This window comes from Sorex araneus, chromosome 2 (assembly GCF_027595985.1).
Source record: "Sorex araneus isolate mSorAra2 chromosome 2, mSorAra2.pri, whole genome shotgun sequence".
Taxonomy (NCBI): Eukaryota; Metazoa; Chordata; class Mammalia; order Eulipotyphla; family Soricidae; genus Sorex; species Sorex araneus.
This window is the reverse complement of record NC_073303.1, coordinates 258,868,732-258,889,095: the sequence shown is the minus strand read 5'-3', so window position 1 is coordinate 258,889,095 and position 20,364 is coordinate 258,868,732. Positions and strand designations below refer to the sequence as shown.

Sequence of the window (20,364 nt, the reverse complement as noted above, 5' to 3'; positions counted from 1 at the left end):
GATCACTGGAGCCATCTATAAAGGGGGGCGCCCTTGGCGCAGGTCCGTGAGGGTCACTCTGGGCTTGTTCTCCTAGCGGCTAGGTGCAGAGAGAGCTGTGGAATAAGCAGTGCTCCACGGAGCCCTACAGGGAGGAGACAGCCGTCTGGGGACCAGGGCTGTGGGGGGAACTCAGCGAGAGGGTCTGAATCCCGCCCTCTGAAGGGCTCCTGGCTGCTTGTACCCCGAGTGCTGGTTTGCTAGTCGCTGTGCATCGTGACGCCCCGGCAAGGGCTCCTGAGCCGGAAGGCGGCTGGATGCGGCGGCAGGCACTGGGAATGAATGAGCTCTGATTTACGAAGCACGTGTGGTAATTAAAGCCTCGTGTTAGTTATTATTCTATTGGCAGGGCGGGGCACCACACACCCATGTGTACGCGTGCCCCAGGGGGCTGGAGCAGTGTGACTTTTGACGGGGATCCCAAGCTGGGATCTGGGAGGTTCAGACGGCAAAACTACAAAACAGGGTCGGGGAGCTGGTGGGACGGGCCACGTGCATGCCCTGGGACCCCCGAAGACAGCACCCTCGTGTCCCCCGAGCTCTACCAGGAGCAACTGGTAAACACAGAGCTGGGAGAAGGCCCTAATCACCACTGGGGACCCCCAACCCTCCCCTCCCCATTTACCACCACCAACCCCAAACACTATGAAACTGTCCTCAGGCCAGGAGCCCAAAGCGGCACTGCTGGCCTTATCTTTAGTGCCCCATTATCTGTCAAAGCGGCTGAACCCGCACTGCGGGGGCCTCCTAAGTGCCAGCCCTTGGCCCTTCTCTCCGAAGTGTGCCCCATTGTCCGACTTGGACTGGGATTCGGGGCACACACAGGCCGTCCCCTTGCTGGCTCGCTTTACGGCAAGGACAGCTGGGCCTGGCGTCTAGCTGGGGGAATCTCCCGGGGGTTTGGCTTGGCTCTGGGTGTGAACTCCTGATGGGAACCGCATCCTCGCCAGCAGGGGGTGTCACAAAGGAAGTACAGGAGTGTGTGTGTGTGTGTGTGTGTGTGTGTGTGTGTGTGTGTGTGAGAGAGAGAGAGAGAGAGAGAGAGAGAGAGAGAGAGAGTCTGTGTGTGTGTGTGTGAGGGAGAGAGTGTGTCTGTGTGTCTGTGTGTGTCTGTGTGTGTGTGTGAGAGGGAGAGAGTGTGTCTGTGTGTGTCTGTGTGTGTCTGTGTGTGTGTGAGAGAGTGTGTCTGTGTGTGTGTGAGAGAGAGAGTGTGTATCTGTGTGTGTGTCTGTGTGTGTGTGTGTGTGTGTGTGTGTGTGTGAGAGAGAGAGAGAGAGAGAGAGAGAGAGAGAGAGAGAGAGAGTGTGTGTGTGTGTGTAACTCGGTAGTAGGCTGGACCCTTGATAAGGAGAGGAGGAGCCTCGCCACTCCTCATGATGTGCCTCTTCCAGGGACCCGACGAGGAGAAAGCAGAGCCAGCCTGTGGAGGGGGCGAGCATCAGCCTGTGGAGGGGGGCGAGCGTCAGCCTGGGTTCTCCTGAGCCTGCCGGTGTCGGCTGGGTGTTGCAGGGCTTCGTGTGCGTCTCTCTGACCTCAGGCACTGGGGGGGGGGGGGGAGGCACCCCAGTGGGTCTGCCCCCCGCCCCGTCCCCAGACCCCATCCGTCTGTCTGCTCTCACTGCACCCCATGCCCCCGCCTCGTATCTCCCCGTGCAGCCATCTCAGGCTTCACCCCCCACCCGCAACCCTTCCAGCTTCCCCCCTGGGCCCCAGGGCCCCCACCCATGCCTGCCCTTCTGCTTCTGGGGCGGGGACGAGCTGGTTCACTCTGGGTGGGAGTGTGGGTGGGGAATCCTGGGGGTGCAGGGCAGAATCCTCCCCATCACGGCAGCCTCCCTGGAGGAGCAGCTTCAGGACCGCACAGAGCAGAGGGGAGTGGAGCTGTGCCCCGCTCACCCCAACCCCTCTCTCTCTCTATCTCTCTCTGCATCCCGCTGTGCATCGACTTCCTCCTCCACGCCGGGCCAGTCCAGGCGCCTGCCCCCCGCGGAGCGCACGCCACACGCCCCTCTCCGCCTGCTGACAGCCTCTCCAGACACAACAAGCCGTGCTGCTGTTGCAGCTCCAGGAGCCGTGACTGGGTTTTCAATCGGGGGCATGCGGCTCGAAATAATCTATAAGCCGCTTGGCACCAGGCGCTCCTTCCCGGGGAACGCGCCCTCGGCGGGCCCCGCACGGCCCCCTGGGGACCCAGACCACTGCTTCCAACGCCCCCCCTCCCCGGCCCCCCGGGCTGCTCATCTGCTGTCCCTCTCTTTCGAACCGTATCAGCCTAGCCGGCGCCATTGCCAAGGGACCCTCGGGAAGCCGACCTAGGGATCACGGCGTGCCAAGGGCCTCCTGTCCCAAGGGAACAAAACTCCAAACCCTCCAGCACCTTCGCGCCCCACCCCGGGGTTCTTCCTGGGAATGCGCCTGGGAAGGGCATGACCTGAGAACGCAGCAGCAGCGTTTGACAGGTGAGGGTGTTTCTCTTCTCTGGCTGGCTGGGCTCCGGCCATGGTGCTCACGCTCCCCCCCACCCCACACAGACAGTCATTCCTGGTGAGGCCAGTGGGAGCCGCCCACAGTCAATTTCCCACAATTAGTGGGGGGGGGGGGGTACCTGAAGCACCCACAGTCCCAGACCTGTGGCTCCATGGGGACGGCAGGGCACTGCCCTCCGCTCTGGCGGTGCAGGGAGGAGCAGGGGAAAAGGAGGGGGCTTCCCAGCCCACCACACTCACCCCTCTAGGGCGAATCTGGAACCCACAGTGTTCTGGAACCTTCTCAGCAGAGGCGCACGGACGTGCTGCCTTCATTCTCTGCCGTGGTGCCCGACTCCCTTCCTGCCTCTGCCCCCATCTCACCAGCAAAATATCTGAAACTAAATGTTTTTATTTTGTTGAAATGGAACCTCCGCTCCAAGACCCTCTCTCCGACACCGACCCGGGGTGCTCGGGCTGGGCGCCTTTCCCTGGTGGTGGGGTGGGGGGAGCTTCTCCTCGCCTTTGCCGAACCTCCCCTAACAGTCATTTGCAGCATTTGCATTCATCGCTGGGACATCCTAGGCCCTTTGGCTGGAGACTCTTACAATCACCGTCACTGTCACTGTCATCCCGTTGCTCATCGATTTGCTCGAGCGGACACCAGTAACGTCTCTCATTGAGAGACTTATTGTTACTGTTTTTGGCATATCCAATACGCCACGGGTAGCTTGCCAGGTTCTGCCGTGTGGGCTCCATACTCTCAGTAGCTTGCCGGGCTCTCCGAGAGGGGCGAAGGAATCGAACACCGGTCCGAGGTGTGAAAGGCGAAACTGCTGTGCTATCGCTCCAGCCCACTCTTACAATCATCGGGCATTTATTGGAACAGGAGCTTGGACCAGTGCACCACACCTCTTGGAAAAACACAAAAGTCAAGTTAAAAGTGTGCAGGGCGGGATACCGACCCGCTCAGGGCAAAGGTAACAAGGCTGAAGAAAGTGTTTCCTGCAGAGCAGGGCCTGAACGCTAGAAGCTGTCAGTGAGGGAAAGAACTGCGACTACAGTGGGTTCTGGGCTCTTCAGCGACACTGTTGCACTGTCCTTCGGGTGCCTTCTCCCTAACTCTGCAAGGAAACAATGTAGACAGAGGAACAGGCCTACTCCGAGGTCCCGCCCTGCAGGCAGCCATTCCCCAGCCTTAGCGCAGCGCTCTGCAAAGCGCCTAACTTCTCTCTCAATCTCCATCAGCTCCAAAGTCACCCGGCTCTGAGCCAAGCCGAGATTCACTCCCGGCGATGGGGCCGAAAGCACAGCTCTGCCTCTGCAGACACAGGCCCTGCGCCTGCAGGAAGCCGCAGCCCCCACCCCCTGCAGGGCCAGTGCAAGGCCCCAGAGGGGAGCAGTGAGCACAGGAGCTGGGGGAGCTCGAGCCGAACAATCTAACACCACTGCGCCCCACGGCCCTGGCCAATCTTTTATCATTTCTGCAGAAACACTCTCTAAAACTCACACACCGGCTGTGTCAGGGAAACCTTTTCCTTCTCAGGCAACAAACGGGGTAGGAAAAGGTGGAACGACTCATAGCTAGTAGGAGTACTAGGGATTGTTCTAAAGGGTTTGGCAAATCTGCCTGCCCTCCCTCCCTCCGTCACTCTCCTTCCTTCCTTCCTTCCTTCCTTCCTTCCTTCCTTCCTTCCTTCCTTCCTTCCTTCCTTCCTTCCTTCCTTCCTTCCTTCCTTCCTTCCTTCCTTCCTTCCTTCCTTCCTTCCTTCCTTCCTTCCTTCCTTCCTTCCTTCCCCCGGGAACCCACATGGTAACAAGCCTTATTGTACCATGCGTTGTCTGTTTGGACTGCCCTCTTCCTCCCTCCCTCCCTCCCTCCCTCCCTCCCTCCCTCCCTCCCTCCCTCCTTCTCTTCCTTCCTTCCTTGTTTCCTTCCTTCCTTCCTTCCTTCCTTCCTTCCTTCCTTCCTTCCTTCCTTCCTTCCTTCCTTCCTTCCTTATTTCCTCCCTCCCTCCCTCCCTCCCTCCCTCCCTCCCTCCCTCCCTCCCTCCCTCCCTTCCTTCCTTCCTTCCTTCCTTATTTCCTCCCTCCCTCCCTCCCTCCCTCCCTCCCTTCCTTCCTTCCTTCCTTCCTTCCTTCCTTCCTTCCTTCCTTCCTTCCTTCCCTTCCTTCCTTCCTTCCTTCCTTCCTTCCTTCCTTCCTTCCTTCCTTCCTTCCTTCCTTCCTTCCTTCCTTCCTTCCTTCCCTCTCTCCCTCTCTCCCTCCCTCCCTTCCTTCCTCTACTTTGGTTTTTGGCCACACCCGGCTGCTCTCCTCCTGGCTCATGCTCAGGCTCCCTCCGGCAGGGTTCGGGGGACCTAAGCAGTGCTGATGATCAAAGCCAGGTAGGTTGCATACAAGGCAAGTAAATGCTTCACCCACCGTCCCTATCTCTGGGGCTGACCACGGCACCTTTACCCTCACCCCAGTTAAGGGCTGGCCAGCAGTTCGGGTGCCACACCGAGGGGGAGTGGACACAGAACGCTGAGCATAACTGTCTTGAGACAGTTCCTTTACCAAGTGTGCGGAAAAGGAAGCCACGATATCTCATGGCCCCGTCTTGTCTGGGACTAAGCCAGAGTGGATGAGAAAACCACCAGGAGGAGCTCTAACGTGGTCCCCGAGGGTCTGGGCCTGTCTGATCGGGTGAGCCCCTCCAAGATGCTCGGTTTTTCCTGTGCAGAGGGGAGGGAGCTGAGAGGAAAGCGTCCCCCCCCCCTCCCTCAGCAGGCTTTGCAGGTGGATGGACCGGGCTGGGGCCTGTGTCCAGTCACGCAGGCGCCCCCTTTCTCCTCGAGGACAGCGGGAGCACACAGCCAGAGAGCAAGAGCTACATTTGGCCAAGTCCAGCCAGCGCAGAAGTAGAGGCGGAGAGCAGCCCGAGGACCCGTGTAGAGAGCCAGGCGGCCAGGAAGCCTTGGCACAAGTGGGTGCAGGGGGAAGTTTCTGGTGACAGAGAAAATGAATCAAACCCAGCATCTACAGGAGTATCCAGAGCTCTGACGGTGGCGAGGGACTCTGCCTTCTGAACTGGGAACCAACTCCACCCTCTCCTACCCTCAGGTCTGAGCCAGCGCCTTGCAAGAATGAATCTGCAGTTAAAGTAGCCAACGTCCGCCGAACAATTAGAAGGCGCTCATTGTGCTGCTTCCCACATACGGAATTATCTCAGCTTCACCATTTATGAGCCCTTATTTTACCATGGAGAACACAGGGGCATGGATAAATATCCGAGGGCGGCGGGGGTGGAAGGGGGCAGGGGAGGGGGACTCATTCAAATGTGTTGTCTTAGGCGGGAAATCAGAAAAATGAAGTGCGTGTATGGGAGTGGTCATTATCAGCGGGGAGCTAGCACTTTCGCAGAAGATCTCAAGGTCAGGGGCATTCTGAGGTCACTTTGCAGGTCCCAGGTGCTCTTCTGGTGCGGAAAGAGCTCTGGAACCCAGAAGGCTGCGGGAAGGCTGGAAAACAGAGGTTTTTTTTTTTCCAACTGGGCTAGTTCGGGCACTGACGGTGCTTCCACTGAGGCAGGCTGCCCATCACCAGGCCTGAGAGATGGGGTCCATCGAAGCAGGTGGCCTGGGACGAGGGTGTCTGGGTGCCAGCCACCATCATTTCTACAGAGCACTCACGGATGACACCGCCCGCCCCAAGGGGAGCCTGACTCTCCAGCCGCGCGCCCTGCCCGGGCTGCCTGCCTGTGGAGAAGGGCAGAGCCCTGCGCCATGCCAGGCGGGTAGAGCCGGGGGTGCAGCCAACCAACGCTGCCAGGGCTGCAGGGAGGGGCTGGTGTTCTGCTCCAGGGAGCGCCCCCCCACCCCTGCACCTCACAGGCACCTTGAGATTCGTCCTGGGGGGAGACGTGGGCTGACAATGAGGGTGACGAGGAGGAGAACGAGTGACCTCCTAAGAGACCACCCCGGCAGCTCGAACACTTTGCTCTGAGATTAATGGGGGGGGGGGACTTCTGGGCACAATTAAGACAGAACTTTTCTCTGTTTGTCCCTGCCCGACTGGGCGCCCTGTCTCCTCCGGCAAGGGGCCGGGCTGAGGCAGCCGCCGCTGAAAGGCTCCAAGCTGGGAGGTCGCTTTCCGGGCTGGCTCCATCAGAAGCTTCCGGGCAGCGGGCGCACAAAGCCAAGGGCACGGTGCTTCATCCCGGCCCCCCAGGAAGACGGCCCCCAGGCCCGGCAAGTTAATGGGGCTCATTAAGGCCCCCTGGGCTGCCTGGCGTGCTGGTGGCCGTGCCACCCGCGCCTGTTTCTGCCATCACCTCCCAGCGTGGCTGGAGGGAAGACTGTAGACTGTCAGGATCCAGAGGCCCCCAGACGGCTGGGGGAGGAGCGCCAGCCCCCCGGCGGGCAGCAGTGCTCCTGTGGGGGCCAGAGAGGTGGGGGGACGGGGAGCAGATCCAGGGAGGCTTCCGCCGTCTGTCCTGCCCCTGGCACAGCTGAGCCAAGCTCCGCCAGGCCGGCCGTGTGTCTGCGTGACCAGGCTTCCCTGTGGGACTTTCTCTGCTCTGCTCTGGCGCCGAGAACACAACCATGCGATGCCTGGGGGTGTGGGGGGCTGTGCGGACCCTCTCGGTCCGGAAGCGGGTCAGAGCCGGCCTCGCCTCCTTGCTGGCTCTGCCCGCCCACCTGCCCCTGCTCTCCGCCATGCGCTCCGAGGGCAGGTGGGCAACCTCTCCGCGCAGGGCTCGGCCCGAGTCTCAGGCCCGTCTGCTCCTGTCCATGTTGCCGCCACCTGTGAGTAATGGTCCCTGTCCCTGGATGCAGGGGTCCTTGACAACGCAACTAACCAGAGCAAAAGCCGGCAGGGCTCTCGGGACGTCCCATCCCCCGGTCTCCGTGAGGGCTCCGTCTTGGCTGGTTTCAGGGCCATTCGCCGGTCTGCTGCTCTTTTCTGCCAGACTCGGAGTCTCTCCCTGGGTGCTCGCCGTCAGAGTGACTCTCTCCTGACGCCCTGTGGCCTGTGAATCCCCCGCTCTCGGCCACTGGGTTTCGATGGCGGCATGGCCTTCCCACGGTTCCCTGCAAACCCTGGAGGTCTAACTTAAAAGTAACCTGTGAGGGGCCGGAGCAACAGCGGGGAGGGCATTCGCCTTGCACGGGACTGACCTGGGCTCAATCCCGGGCATCCCATAGGGTTCCCCCCCGAGCACTGCCAGGAGTCATTCCTGAATGCAGAGCCAGGAGGAACCCCTGAGGATCGCTGGGTGTGACTCAAAAAGAAAAAAGAAAAAGTAACTCATGAGACATGATGGCAGGGTCACGGGCGCACGGGGCTTCCCTGCGAGAGGAAACGAAACCCCCGAAAGCACCCAGGCGGCAGCTCGATCCCGAGCTTCCAGGGGCAAAGGGGCCAGTCCTGGGCACTCCTCTAGGCCAGCAGCCTTGTGAACACGAGGGCCACACCCTGGGTCTCCCGTGAGGCTCCTCCCCCAGGGTGTGGCTCGTGAGGCTCCTCCCATAGGGTGTGGCTCGTGAGGCTCCTCCTCCAGGGTGTGGCTCATGAGGCTCCTCCCCCAGGGTGTGGCTCGCGGGAGGCGCTGGGCGCCCCCTGGAAGAATGAGTCCACTCCTGAGTGCTCTGCATCTCCGCAGGCTCGGGACGAGGCGGGAGCGTGAGGCTGGCTGCTGTTGCTGCTGCCGCCGCCGCCACCGCCTTCATGCAAGGGGCCCCTCTGCCCTCCGCCGGGCCATCTGTGTGCGGGTGCTCGTGTGTCCGCTGGCAATGGAAAGTCCGGCCCGGGGTCAGTGCATGTGCCCGGCGTCAGGGCCAGAATGTAGATTTGCAAGAAAGAGTCGCTCCTGTGCGTGGCTGGCACAGAGGCACACCCGCAGGGTCCGAGGGGTCTGGCGAGCCGAGGAGCCAGCAAGATCAAGGCAGATGTTGGAGCCCCCCCTGCTCCCCGCCCCCCACCAGGATAGGAACTCAGCGCAGAGGCAGCTCCAGTGGACGCTGGTGTGTGCCGTCCAGTAAGACGCACAGAGCTGAGGTAGTTCTGAGCCGCGGACACGGAGACCAAGGGCCCGGGAGAGGGTCTCCCTGAAGACCCCGGAACCGATGCCTGGGCCCCCACGCCTGTTTTTTGGCAATGGTCTGTGAGCAGGTCCGAGGGTGGGCACCATCCCCAAGACCCCCACGTGCAGCACCGCAGGGAGACCCTGAGAGCCGGCCCACTCTGACCCCCGCTCCCCAGGATGGCCCCGAGTGAGCTGAAGCTAAAGAGGGGACCCCAAGTCTCCCCTCTTGCAGGGAAGTCACATGCTACGGTCATGGAGTTGGGGAACCAAGTCTTGGAGCATGGGAGGGGGTGGAGGTGCACGGAGAAACAGCCTGGGAGCTGCGGATGGGGTTATCTCCCTCCCCGCCAACCCCATCAGCAGTGACTCTTGGGGTCTGAAACCATCGGTGTAAAGACATGAGACATAGGAGACGTTAGCAGCCAGTGCTCCGGGCTTTCTAGAACACTCCTCTAGGGCTGTGTTGCCTGCAACCATTTTTGTAACCTCCAGAGGGCGCTGGAGTGATAGTGCAGACGGAAGGACTGTTGCATCGCATGTGGTCCACCTGGGTTTAGCCCCAGCACCCCCCTATGGCCCCCTAGGGCCCCACCCCCAGGAGTGATTCCCTGAGCACAGAAGCAGAAGTCAGCCCTAAGCACCACTGGGTACAGCTCTAAAGCAACCCCCCAACCACACAAAAAATGTTAACTTTAAAACAAGGACTGAGGAAATAAAACCACCATTCATTCCTCAGATGCGGAATTAGTATTAGTCAACGGTAAATGATGTGTGCGCGCGTGTACACACACACACCACACACACAGAGAGCACAGGGAAGGCTGCGATGATACACTGCTGTGCTACAAAGACAAGTTCGAGTTCGACAACAGCCTGCCTATTAGGCACTCGCCTGTGTCCTGCGGTTCAGACATAACCTGCCTCTCATTACAGACAGACACACAGACACATCTCTAGGCTACACGTGAGATGCTCCAGGAGCATCTCTCACTGTGTGTGGCCACGCCTGCATCCTGGGAAGCGCATTACCGCAGGGGACGAGTATGAAACAGCGTCACACTCCTCTAGGTTTGTGTCTGTACCAGTAATAAGTCAGGGATCAGTGTGGTGACTGGAATGGGTCAAGAGAGAAGGGGGGGGCAGGGGGGAGAGAGACAGAGAGAGAAAGAGAGACAGAGAGAGAAAGAGAGAGACAGAGAGATAGACAGACAGACACAGAGAGAGAGAGAGCGCTGAGGGCCCGTAAATCTCCCCCCACCTCACAATCACTCCCTATCCATGTTCAAGTAGAGAAATACATGCACAGTTCACAGATGACTCTTCAAAAACGAACGGAGACACAAGGAGGAAACGTAGCTGGACAGAGCAATCGCCTACCCCCGCCAGGAGGCTGCCCGAGCCTGGGAGAGGAAACAGCAGAGTCGTTTGAACAGAACCAATTCCTACTGGTCATTTTCCGTTCCGCAGGGGAAAGAAAGAAAGAAACAGAGTTAAGCTCTTCCTTTTTTTCAGAATTGAGTTTGGGCAAGTGGAAGGTCTTATTAAGCACTCGGTAGCTCTGGAGTTATGCACGTCTTTGTGAAGATCCCAGACAAATTAAAAAGTCAAATTAGTCATGCATATTTAATACTGCCTCGTGCTTTTTTTTTTTTAAGTTGGCAGAGTTGTTTACTCTTTGAGGGGGAGCTTATAATTATGCAAATTGGAGAAACAGCCTGAATAATGATAATGCCTTGGATCTTATACCCAGAGTCCAAAGTATTTCTAAATATTTCTGCAATGTGACCCCCGGCTTGAGGGAGTCTGGCTGATCTGGTCGCTGTCCGTGCCTGGTGAGGGAGAAGTTGAGCCACGGAGCTTTAGAGACCAACTAGCCATCTTTCAGGGAGTCAGCAGCCCTACCCACCGCTGCCTCCCAGGGCCACCGAGTCCCGTCACTCATTCAGTCCTCCCCTGAGCTACACTTGGGCTCTGCTCAGCCCTGCACTCTCCCCCGCCCCCACTCCTCCCCCTGGCCCTGTGCTGCTGAGACACGGGACCCTCCCTGGCCCCAGAAGGAAACCAGGGGTGGGTGGGAATCAGCAGGCGGGTCCACCTGGGCCACCAGGATCAAGTTCACCCGAGTGGGCACCGGGAACAATTTTGGCAAGTGTGAGTGGAAGTCTGCGGGGGATTTCTGCAAAGGCCCAGAGGGAGCAGGAAGAGAAAGAAACAGCCCCCTCCGCAGATGGCAGAACCCACATCCTGAGGACCCCTTTGAGCTACCTGGTTCACCAACTATGAAGCTGTCCAACATTTTTATCTTTTTTGGGTCACACCCAGCAATGCTCAGGGGTTAGTCCTGTCTCTGCACTCAGGAATTACTCCTGGCGGTGCTTGGGGGACCATATGGGATGCTGGGAATCGAATCCAGGTCAGCTGCGTGCAAGGCAAATGCCCTACCCGCTGTGCTATCGCTCTGTCCTAACGCTGTCCAACTTATGACCTCTGAGAGCCAAAAACTTTCTTGTTAAACCCCTTACACCTGCACAGTCGGTAGTGAGCAGTTATGAACACATCTGCAGTGTGCCCTTCGCTGCTCTGAGGTAGACAGAACTGTGCAACACGAAGAGTTAAGTGCTGGCTCCGGCAGGGTGGTGGCGTTTACCAGCGAAGCCAGAGGATCTTTGTTTCAAAGGCCTGGGGGATGGGATGGTGGTCTCTGTCAAGCTCATCTAGTCCATCTCCTTAAAGCCAACAACAACGAACAAACCCAGGAGAAACTACTCACTTTTCAGCTGCTGCTTTCACTGAAACGAGTCTCACCAGTCCTGGTCTAGGAGAGCGAGCCTGCAAGACACAAAGGAGAAGAAGGAAATAAAACCAACATAGTATCTCTCTCTCTCCTTTATTTTTCCTTTTCGAGTCACACCTGGCGATGCTCAGGGGTTACTCCTGGCTCTGCACTCAGGAATCACTCCTGGCGGTGCTCAGGGGACCATATGGGATGCTGGGAATCGAACCCGGGTCAGCTGTGTGCAAGGCAAACACCCTCCCCGCTATGCCATAGTTCCAGCCCCACACAGTCTCTTTTAGGAATAAAAGCAATTCGTTCTTTTCTCCAGCGGGATGGATCCAGCCTTAAGCAGACTCCCACAGAGCAGTTTCTGTCCCTGGAAGATGCTTGCATGGCAAACTGTCCATTCCTGCCACTCCCGGTCCCCCATCCCAGTGCTTAAATGCTCCCTGGAGTGTGTCCTGTCCAGTTGCCTGGGGCCCACCGACAGGTTTGATCATGGGTGTAGGAGCTCATTCAAGCTACAGGTGAGTGGCATGGGTCAGATCTGCAATGGAATGCCACAGGCATCGCTCTCTCCTGCAGGGATAATGAGGAGGTCACACCGGGGCGCTGCAGGCAGCCAACTCAGGCCCCTTGCACAGGTACCTGCTCTGATGGTCAAGGGTGCCTGCGTCCAGCAGTGATGGGCGTGCTGGCGCCTCCTGGTGGCGGGAGCCTGGGCAAAGCAAACCTGCTTTCCAGCCCTGTAGGTTGTCCCTTCCCGGTCTGGGCTGCCAGTACTCAGGACCACGGGGGAGGAGGCAGGTCACTCACTGCGGAGTGGGGGGTGGAAACTGGAGAGAGGCTGGGAGGAGTAGGAGGCCCAGGGCTTGTGTGCAAGGGCTCTCTCGGACCCGGTTCCAGCAGGCTGACCTGCCCGGGGCCCTCGCTGACCCTCACCATTGCTGCCTTGGAGGAAATCGGGTCTTCTTTCCCCTCAGTAGCTAAATGTATACTGTTTCGGCCAAGTAAGAGTAGTGAACACACTCTCTCTCTCTCTCTCTCTCTCTCTCTCTCTCTCTCTCTCTCTCTCTCTCTCAAACTCAAACACCTCTCTCTCATTCTCTCTTTAGTCCATCTCCTTAAAGCCAACAACAACAAACCACTCTCTCTCTCTAATGCACATACACACAGACTCTCTCTCCCTCTTTCTCAAACACACACACACACACACACACACGAAAACACCACGGCAGATGCTTTCCACATGGGCCCGATTACCTCTGCCCGAGGCTCTGTCCCAGCTCTCTCTCTCTCTCTCCCTCCGCCTCCCCGGCTTCACTTCTGCCAGCCACGCCTGTGCCAGTCTGCCCAATGGTGGGGCTGCCGGAGCCCATTCCCCCAGTTAAGGTCACCAAGAGGAAGCCTACTGGCTGTGGCTGCGGGATTCCATTCCTTGTCGACTCCTGCTGGCCTCCCCCTTCATAAACACCGCGCTCTTATCTTCAAAGCTGACACGCCACTGGCCAAGCAAGTGAAAACAGAGATAAATAAATGGGACTATCTCAAACTAAGAAGCTTCTGCACCTCAAGAGAAACAGTGACCAAAGTACAAAGACAATCTACAGAATGGGAAAGGATATTTACGCAGTACCCATCCGATAAAGGGTTGATAACAAGGATATACAATGCACTGGTTGAACTCCACAAGAAGAAAACTGTCAACCCGATCAAAATATGGAGTGATGAAATGAACAGAAACTTTCCCAAAGAAGAAATCCAAATGGCTCAGAGGCACATGAGAAAATGTTCAACATCACTAATCATCAGGGAGATGCAGATCAAAACAACAATGAGATATCATCTCACACCACAGAGACTGGCCCACATCCCAAAAAACAAAAGCAACTGGGTTGGCGTGGATGTGGGGAGAAAGGGACTCTTCTTCACTGCTGGTGGGAATGCCGACTGGTTCAGCCCTTTTGGAAAACAATATGGATGATTCTCAAAAAATTAGAAATTGAGCTTCCATTTGACCCAGCAATACCACTCCTGGGAATATATCCCGGAGAGGCAAAAAGGTATAGTAAAGATGGCATCTGTATTTCTATTTTCATTGCAATATTGTTTACAATAGCCAGAATCTGGAAGAAACCAGAGTGCCCCAAAACAGATGACTGGTTAAAGAAACTCTGGTACATCTACACAATGGAATACTATGTAGCTGTCAGAAAACATGAAGTCATGAAATTTGCATATAAATGGATCAACACGGAAAGTATCATGTTGAGTGAAATGAGTCAGAAAGAAAGAGACAGACATAGAAAGATTGCACTCATATGTGGAATATAATGTAACTGAGAAGTACAAGTTGGCAACGATGCAACTTCTGGCAGCTATCTCTCTGGACTTAGTTACTAAAATACTAAAATACAGAAACCCAAAACCGAGAGGCCGCTAAGTGTGGTCATTCGACCTCATACCTCTTCATCCTCAGCAATGGAAAACAAATTATCTAATGCTTCCTTTTCAGCAGGTCTGACTTTAGGGGAGAGACTCTCCAAATAATAATAGTGAGTTTTGTTGAAATATTGAATGCAATCAAAGTGAAAGTAAAGTGAAATTTATTAGTTACACAGGCAGGGGGGGCTAAGGGTGAGGGGGGCTAGGGGCATGGGGGGGCTAGGGGTGGGGGGGTGAAAAAAAAAACCAAAAAAACCACCGCGCTCTGCTGGATCCGCGTCTCCCAGAACTCAGACCTCAAGGCTTACTTCGAAATAACTGGAACGGGGGTGGGGGAGGGCGCCCAGGGGACTGTGGCAGGGACAGTGGTAGTGGTTGTGCTGGGTGACAGGCTTTGAAGAAGCATGAAATTGCATTCCTAATAAAACATACCGTCGGGCCCATGAATGCTGTCTTGATGAAAACAACGTGCAAAGAACTCCGGACGAAAGAGAGTAGATGGAGCAAACCTATTACGGTGATGGACAGGGCCATCTCGAGGAAGGAACCCACTCGTAGAGGCATCAGCTCTCCCTCCCTCGTCCAGGGATGAGTGCAGGCGAGTCTCCCGGGGGGTGTCTGACCCGGGCCTCGGGCTCACCTGGGCTCGCCTGTGCCATCTGCCTGGCTGGCATCAGCACACATACGCTCAGCCAGACCTGCGGCTGCTAGTGGGGGGCCACCATGCCCCCAGGGCTGGGCCTGCCTGTCCCCCCCACCCCGGCCAGTCTCACAGTCACAGCTGTTGGTGGATCTCGGGTCCTGCGGCCTGAACGGAGCCCCCAAACCATCCACTGCCAAACAAAGCAGCAACTTGTTTGAGGCTAGAAAGTGAGGCAGCGAGAGCAGAGCCGGGGGGGGGGGTGGGACGGGGACCCCTGTGATGTCACTGGGCACAACCCGAGAAGGTAGTGTACGGTTTCCTTAGGATGGCGGATGAAATAGTGACATTCCCAGAATCAGAGACCACCCTGCCCCGAGCACGGAGGACAGGGCTGACGGCCCAGCTGGAAAGGACGCCCCAGGCTGCTTCTTCGCGTCCATCCCCCCAGACCCAGCACATCGGCCCCACTGGTCTTTGCTCCCTTCTCCCCTTTTCCCGCCCAGGACAACTTAAAAGCCCCCCTAGTCTCTCCCAGGGCGTGGCTCTGCCCCAGCCTCACCCGAGGTTCATAGAGGTCGGTCTGGGAGCGCAGCCCAATAAACATCTCCTATTTCCTTCACTTTACTCGTCTCTGTCTCTCTGTCCGCACCAGACAGGGTCCCCAGATCTATCAGGTGGGAGCCGGGCCCTGGAAGGATGGCCCATGCCCCCTGGACCTCTGTCTCCCCCTCTATCTAGGGGGGAAGCTGAGCCAACAACCCACTGTCCTGTCCAGCCCTCCGGTCTGCGTAGTGTCTAGTCTTTCATTAATCATACCCTGGCCGCTAAAGACAAGGTCGTTTCAAGGACACGCCCACCCCCATGGAGGACTTCTCAGTGCTACCACCCGAGGCCAGCACACCCACAGGGCAGCGCTGGCTGCACGGGGTGCCCAGGTAACCCCAGGCCTCCTCCACTTCCAGGTGGGGGCTCTCCCCGCCTGACACCTGCTCTATGCCCGACTTGCGAGGCATTGCTCTTGTCACCTTGAAATAAGTGCCCTGGAGGGAGGGACCCTCTCAGTCAGTTCTGAGGGTGGAGGCTGGCAATCTGTGCCCCAGAGACGGGTGGGAGCAGAGACAGAAGGTTCTGGGCGCAGAGGCCAGTGTGCCCTCCTGAGTCACTGCCCTTTCCCACTGATCCTGGGTCTCAGGACAGCAGGGCCCCCTGGCTTTGGGGCAGGTCCCCCACATGGTTAAACCTGCAAAGGCAACAAGCCCGGCTTTGAAAGTAGCAGAAATATTCTTCCGTTGGGGTTGCTAGCTGATTTCTCTAAGTAATTTGCAATTCAAGTGTCTCTTTGTTTTGTATGAAAATTTGCTGCTATTTGGAAAGTGGGGAAGAGCTAAATTGCATCCTGCTGGTTTTACTTTGACTGTATCAAAAAAGAAACTGTTAATCTGGTTCCATAATTAACTTTCCTATTCTAAAAAGGCCCTGGGAGAGGGTCCAGAGAGCGGCTCCCTTCAACAGGATGCCGGGCAGAAAGGAGGAAGCGTCCAGGTGGCCTCGGCCTGGCTTTTCTCTTTCCCTGAGTTTTTTCCCTCCTTTTAACCTCCTTGGAACTGTTCTAGTGCGCTCTACTGTGCTGCTGGGAGCGAGGGTGTCAGAGAAGGGAAGCTATTCTTTCTCCCATCCATCCACCTCTTCACCCAGCCATCTGTGCACACAACAAAATGTCCCATGGAGCTGGGGATGTGGCTGCAGTGAGCAAGCGCATGACCTGCATGCGTCCTGCAGTGAGCCGACATATGACCTGCATGCATCTTGCAGAGAGCAGGTGCACGACCTGCATGCATCTTGCAGAGAGCGGGCACATGACTTGCATGCATCCTGCAGTGAGTGGGCACATGACCTGCATGCATCCTGCAGTGAGTGGGCACATGACCTGCATGCGTCCTGCAGTGAGTGGGCACATGACCTGCATGCATCCTGCAATGAGTGAGCACATGACCTGCATGCGTCCTGCAGCGAGTGGGTGCATGACCTGCATGTACGGAGGCTCCTCCAAGTATTACAAACAGAGCTACTATCCAGGCCAGCAATGTCACTCTTAGTACCGGTGTGAGGAATACAAAAGCACGAATCCAAACAGACACCTGCATATCTCTGTGCATTACATGGCACATAAAGTGATTTGGAACAGCCAAGATCTGGAAATAACTCAGGTTCTCAGTCACAGGTGAGTGGATCAAGAAACTGTTATCTGTACTCTCAATGGAATACTACTCAGCTATACCACGGTTGAAATCTTGCCTTCAGAGACAACATGGATGGCATTTGAGGGGGTAGAGGGTCATGCTAAGTTAAATAAGGAGAAAGACAAGTACTGGGTGATCTCACTTGTATGTGGGGCCTAAAATTACGAGTAAGAGAACAGACAAAGTTAAGTGCAATCAAACTCTTGCATTCTGATGGCAGAACTGGTTCCCAGAGGGGGAGGGTGGGGTGAGCTGAAAGAGAGAGAGGCCCCATCAGTGTGGGGGGACACACATTTGAGGAGGTGAAACTGTGCCCCCAAATAAAATACTGTCTTGGAAAACAACTGCTACCTCACTTAAAAAAATAAAGGAGAGGCTGGAGCGATAGCACAGCAGGTAGGGCTCTTGCCTTCCATGTGGACAACCCAGGTTTGATCCCCAGCATCCCATATGGTCCCCACGAGCACAGCCAGGAGTAATTCCTGAGTGCAGAGCCAGGAGTAACCCCCTGAGCACTGCCAGATATGACCCAAAAAGCAAGAAGGAAAGGAAGAAAGAAAAAAAGAAAGAAGGAAAGAAAGAAAGGAAGAAAAAAAGAAAGAGAAAGAGAGAAAAAGAGAAATAAAGAGAGAAAGAAATAAAGGAAAGTTTAGATTTCTATCTTAAATACCAGATCAACACAGTGTTGGTATCTGACAAATACACAGCATCCCACTCGTCTTCTGTGTGAGCCCTTGCTCTGTGAAACATGTGGGGCCAAGAATTCTCAGCCGAATTCACAGCTGAAAGTCTCAAACATGCCAAGAATTCAATGGATGCATGACATAGTGTGTGTGTTGGGTGGGGAGGGGGACTCAGAGCTTGACCCCTGGTAGTCACAGTCCTCCTTTCTTTTTCTAAAATAAAAGACCTCCTTCTTGACCCTAAGTCAGGCCTGTCCGCAGCCCGAGAGACCAGTCCCATGCGCCAGTGTGAGTAGGTGACAGCACAGAAGACGGGCCATCGCGGTCCTCATGGTCCAGACAGTGGGTGACTGTCCACAGAGACCTGTCCTGTGACCTCAGCGCTTGGTCCCCCTGGGGATTACAGGGACCGTGTGGCTGGATGAGGGCCAATGTGACATGGATGGAAGTGCTATTTGCAGACTGCACAGAGACAAATCTACGTGGCCATCTCCACAAAGATAAATCTATTTCCCAGAATTTTTCTTCCTACATTTTTTTTCCCTGTTGGCAGGAAAAACTATGAAGCAGCTTCTTCGGAATAAGAGAAGAAATTGGGTTGAGGATGGCAGGACCAACTGGTCAGCTTGTGACGCAGCCCACCCCTCCCGGGGAGCTGCCCACCTGTCTGGGCCATGAGGACCGTGATGGCCGGTCTTCTGTGCTGTCACCTAGTCACACTGGCACATGGGACTGGTCTCTCGGGCTGCGGACAGGCCCGGGACTGTGTGCTCTCCTTTCCAGGAGGGAGCACGGAGCTAAGATGAGCGGACTTCAGGTGCCGCGAGCACGAGTGAGCGTGTGAGGCCTCGTCTCCTGCCAAGCCGGGAGAGGTCAGGGACGAGGCTGGTGCTGAGCGTTTGGTTATTTCTGCTGGAGTCACTCTGGGAAATATTTTTAATCAGAAGTACGGCCAAACTTCCTAAATAATGTTTTGCACTGACATTCATTGCTGATTCATTCTTCTCAAACCCATCATTTTAGAAAAATTGTCTTTTGCTGCCTAAGTGTTTTTTTCTTTTTTCTTTCTGAAACTTCCTCTACAAAGTTCCTTTTTATTTTTATTTTTTTTGGCTGTACCCCTTTAAGAGTCTATTCAGACAATTCTGCTGAGTGTTCATTTCCTAACTGACTCTTAACAACAAAAGAGGGCCGGATTCCTATAGGGTCCAAACCTTTGCAAAGCTGCCCCCATCTAAAGAGCACCCAGTTATGAGGAAGCCGGGGCTGGAGGTGGGGTTATTTGGCTGGAGGACAATAATTCTACTCCCGGGATGAACAGGTCTAACAGGAGTATCTAGCAAAGCACTGGGAAGTGTTTCAGGTTGCAAGTCACATTTGTTGTATTTTTTTAGGTGATAAAAGATCATGCTCCCAATTGACACCATGAGCACAATAGCTCTCCTCCTGGAGTGACTCTGTCCCAGGAAGAGTCAGCCTGGGGACACTGGAGAAGCAGACAGACCCCACCCCTGCTTGTGAGGGCCCATCCAGTGGTCGTGCCTTGGGGGAAGGCACTTGCCTTGCATGTGGCCAACCTGGGTGCAATCCCTGGTACCCCACACGGCCCCCTGAGCACCCGAGGCATCGTCCCAGTCCCTGCCCTTCTGTGCCTCTATTGCCACCATCCACTTGCTAAATCATTTTACCCAGAATTGTCCAAGTGGCACCTTGTCAACTCTCTCAGCCAGAACTTAAACACAGGGTGTCAGGGTTTCACTGAGCCTGGCCTCTAAACTCAGCCGGCCTGAGTTCTCTGAGGGCAAGGATTCTATTTTGGACTCCGCGTCCCCCTGCATGCCTTGTAACCAGCCATGCAGAAAACAACTCCTCGGAGGCTCCATAGCAAACAGCTCTGCCCTCCGTGCACAGGCTCCCAGACTTACTTGGTTTTCTGCCCCTTTTTAGAAAAAAAATCACACAGGGATCCTCTGAAAATCCACCTTCTGTTAGGGAACAGGAAGCACCCCTCATCCTCCCACTAACCTGAAGCCGCCAAGCCACTAAGCCGTCAGGGCACTCTGAGCCGCTGAGCTACTCCTCTTGGCCCTGCTTTCTTATCTGAGTCTAACTCTGGGTAACATGGAGAAACTAGAGATGGACTGAAGACATACATAAGGATGCATAGCCCTGCAGGGGTGGCGTCATCCTCCTCGAGAAACAGAAAGTTAGGGCATGCAGACAGGAAAGGCATTTCTGATGGGATTGGCACTAGGAGAGAAAACCATAATGAAGCCAGTGGACGGTGGAATGATAATTCTTCATCCAAGTAAGGAAGCTAAGAGACCACACACATGCACATGCACACACACATGCACATACACACATGCACACGCATGCTCACACATGCATGCACACAGACATGCAATGCACATACATGTGTACACACACAATACAAACACACACATGCATACACACATGCACACATGTGCACACATGCACACACTCATACATGCATGCACATGCACATGTGCGCACACACACGTGCACACACATGTGCACACACATGCTCACACATGCATGTGCACACACTGGTATACACACATGCAATACAAACATGCACATACATGTGTGCACACATGCACACATGTGCACACATGCAGATACACACATGTACACACGCGCTCATACATGCAGGCACACACATGCACATGTGCCCACACATACACATAGACACACACATGCACACATACGTGCACACACATGCAGTACACACACGCACACATGTGTACACACAGAGCAGCAGGGACTTGACACTGGATATTAGGACAGAGAAGAGCAAAGGAGCCCGGACAGGGCCAGGCGAGGAAACCGGGCTCTGCATGTGGAGGCCCGACTGCAGTCCCCAGCATCACTGGGTCCCCTGAGCTGCACCGGGAATGACCCTGAGCACAGAACAAGAGCATCCTCTGAGCACCACCAGGTGTGGGTCCCCCACCACACCCCCAAAGCAAACACTAAAGC

At 55.8% G+C, this 20,364-nt stretch overlaps 1 protein-coding gene across 4 annotated transcripts in view; it reads right to left on the bottom strand.

Moving 5' to 3' along the window:
* ATP10B (ATPase phospholipid transporting 10B (putative)) overlaps positions 1 to 20,364 on the bottom strand; it is a 160,305-nt gene that overhangs the window by 79,350 nt on the left and 60,591 nt on the right. For all 4 annotated transcript variants that reach the window (XM_055129122.1, XM_055129121.1, XM_055129124.1 and 1 more), the window contains one exon: positions 11,345 to 11,403. The gene's annotated coding sequence lies outside the window, so the exon portion shown is untranslated. The remainder of the gene's footprint in view (positions 1 to 11,344; positions 11,404 to 20,364) is intronic.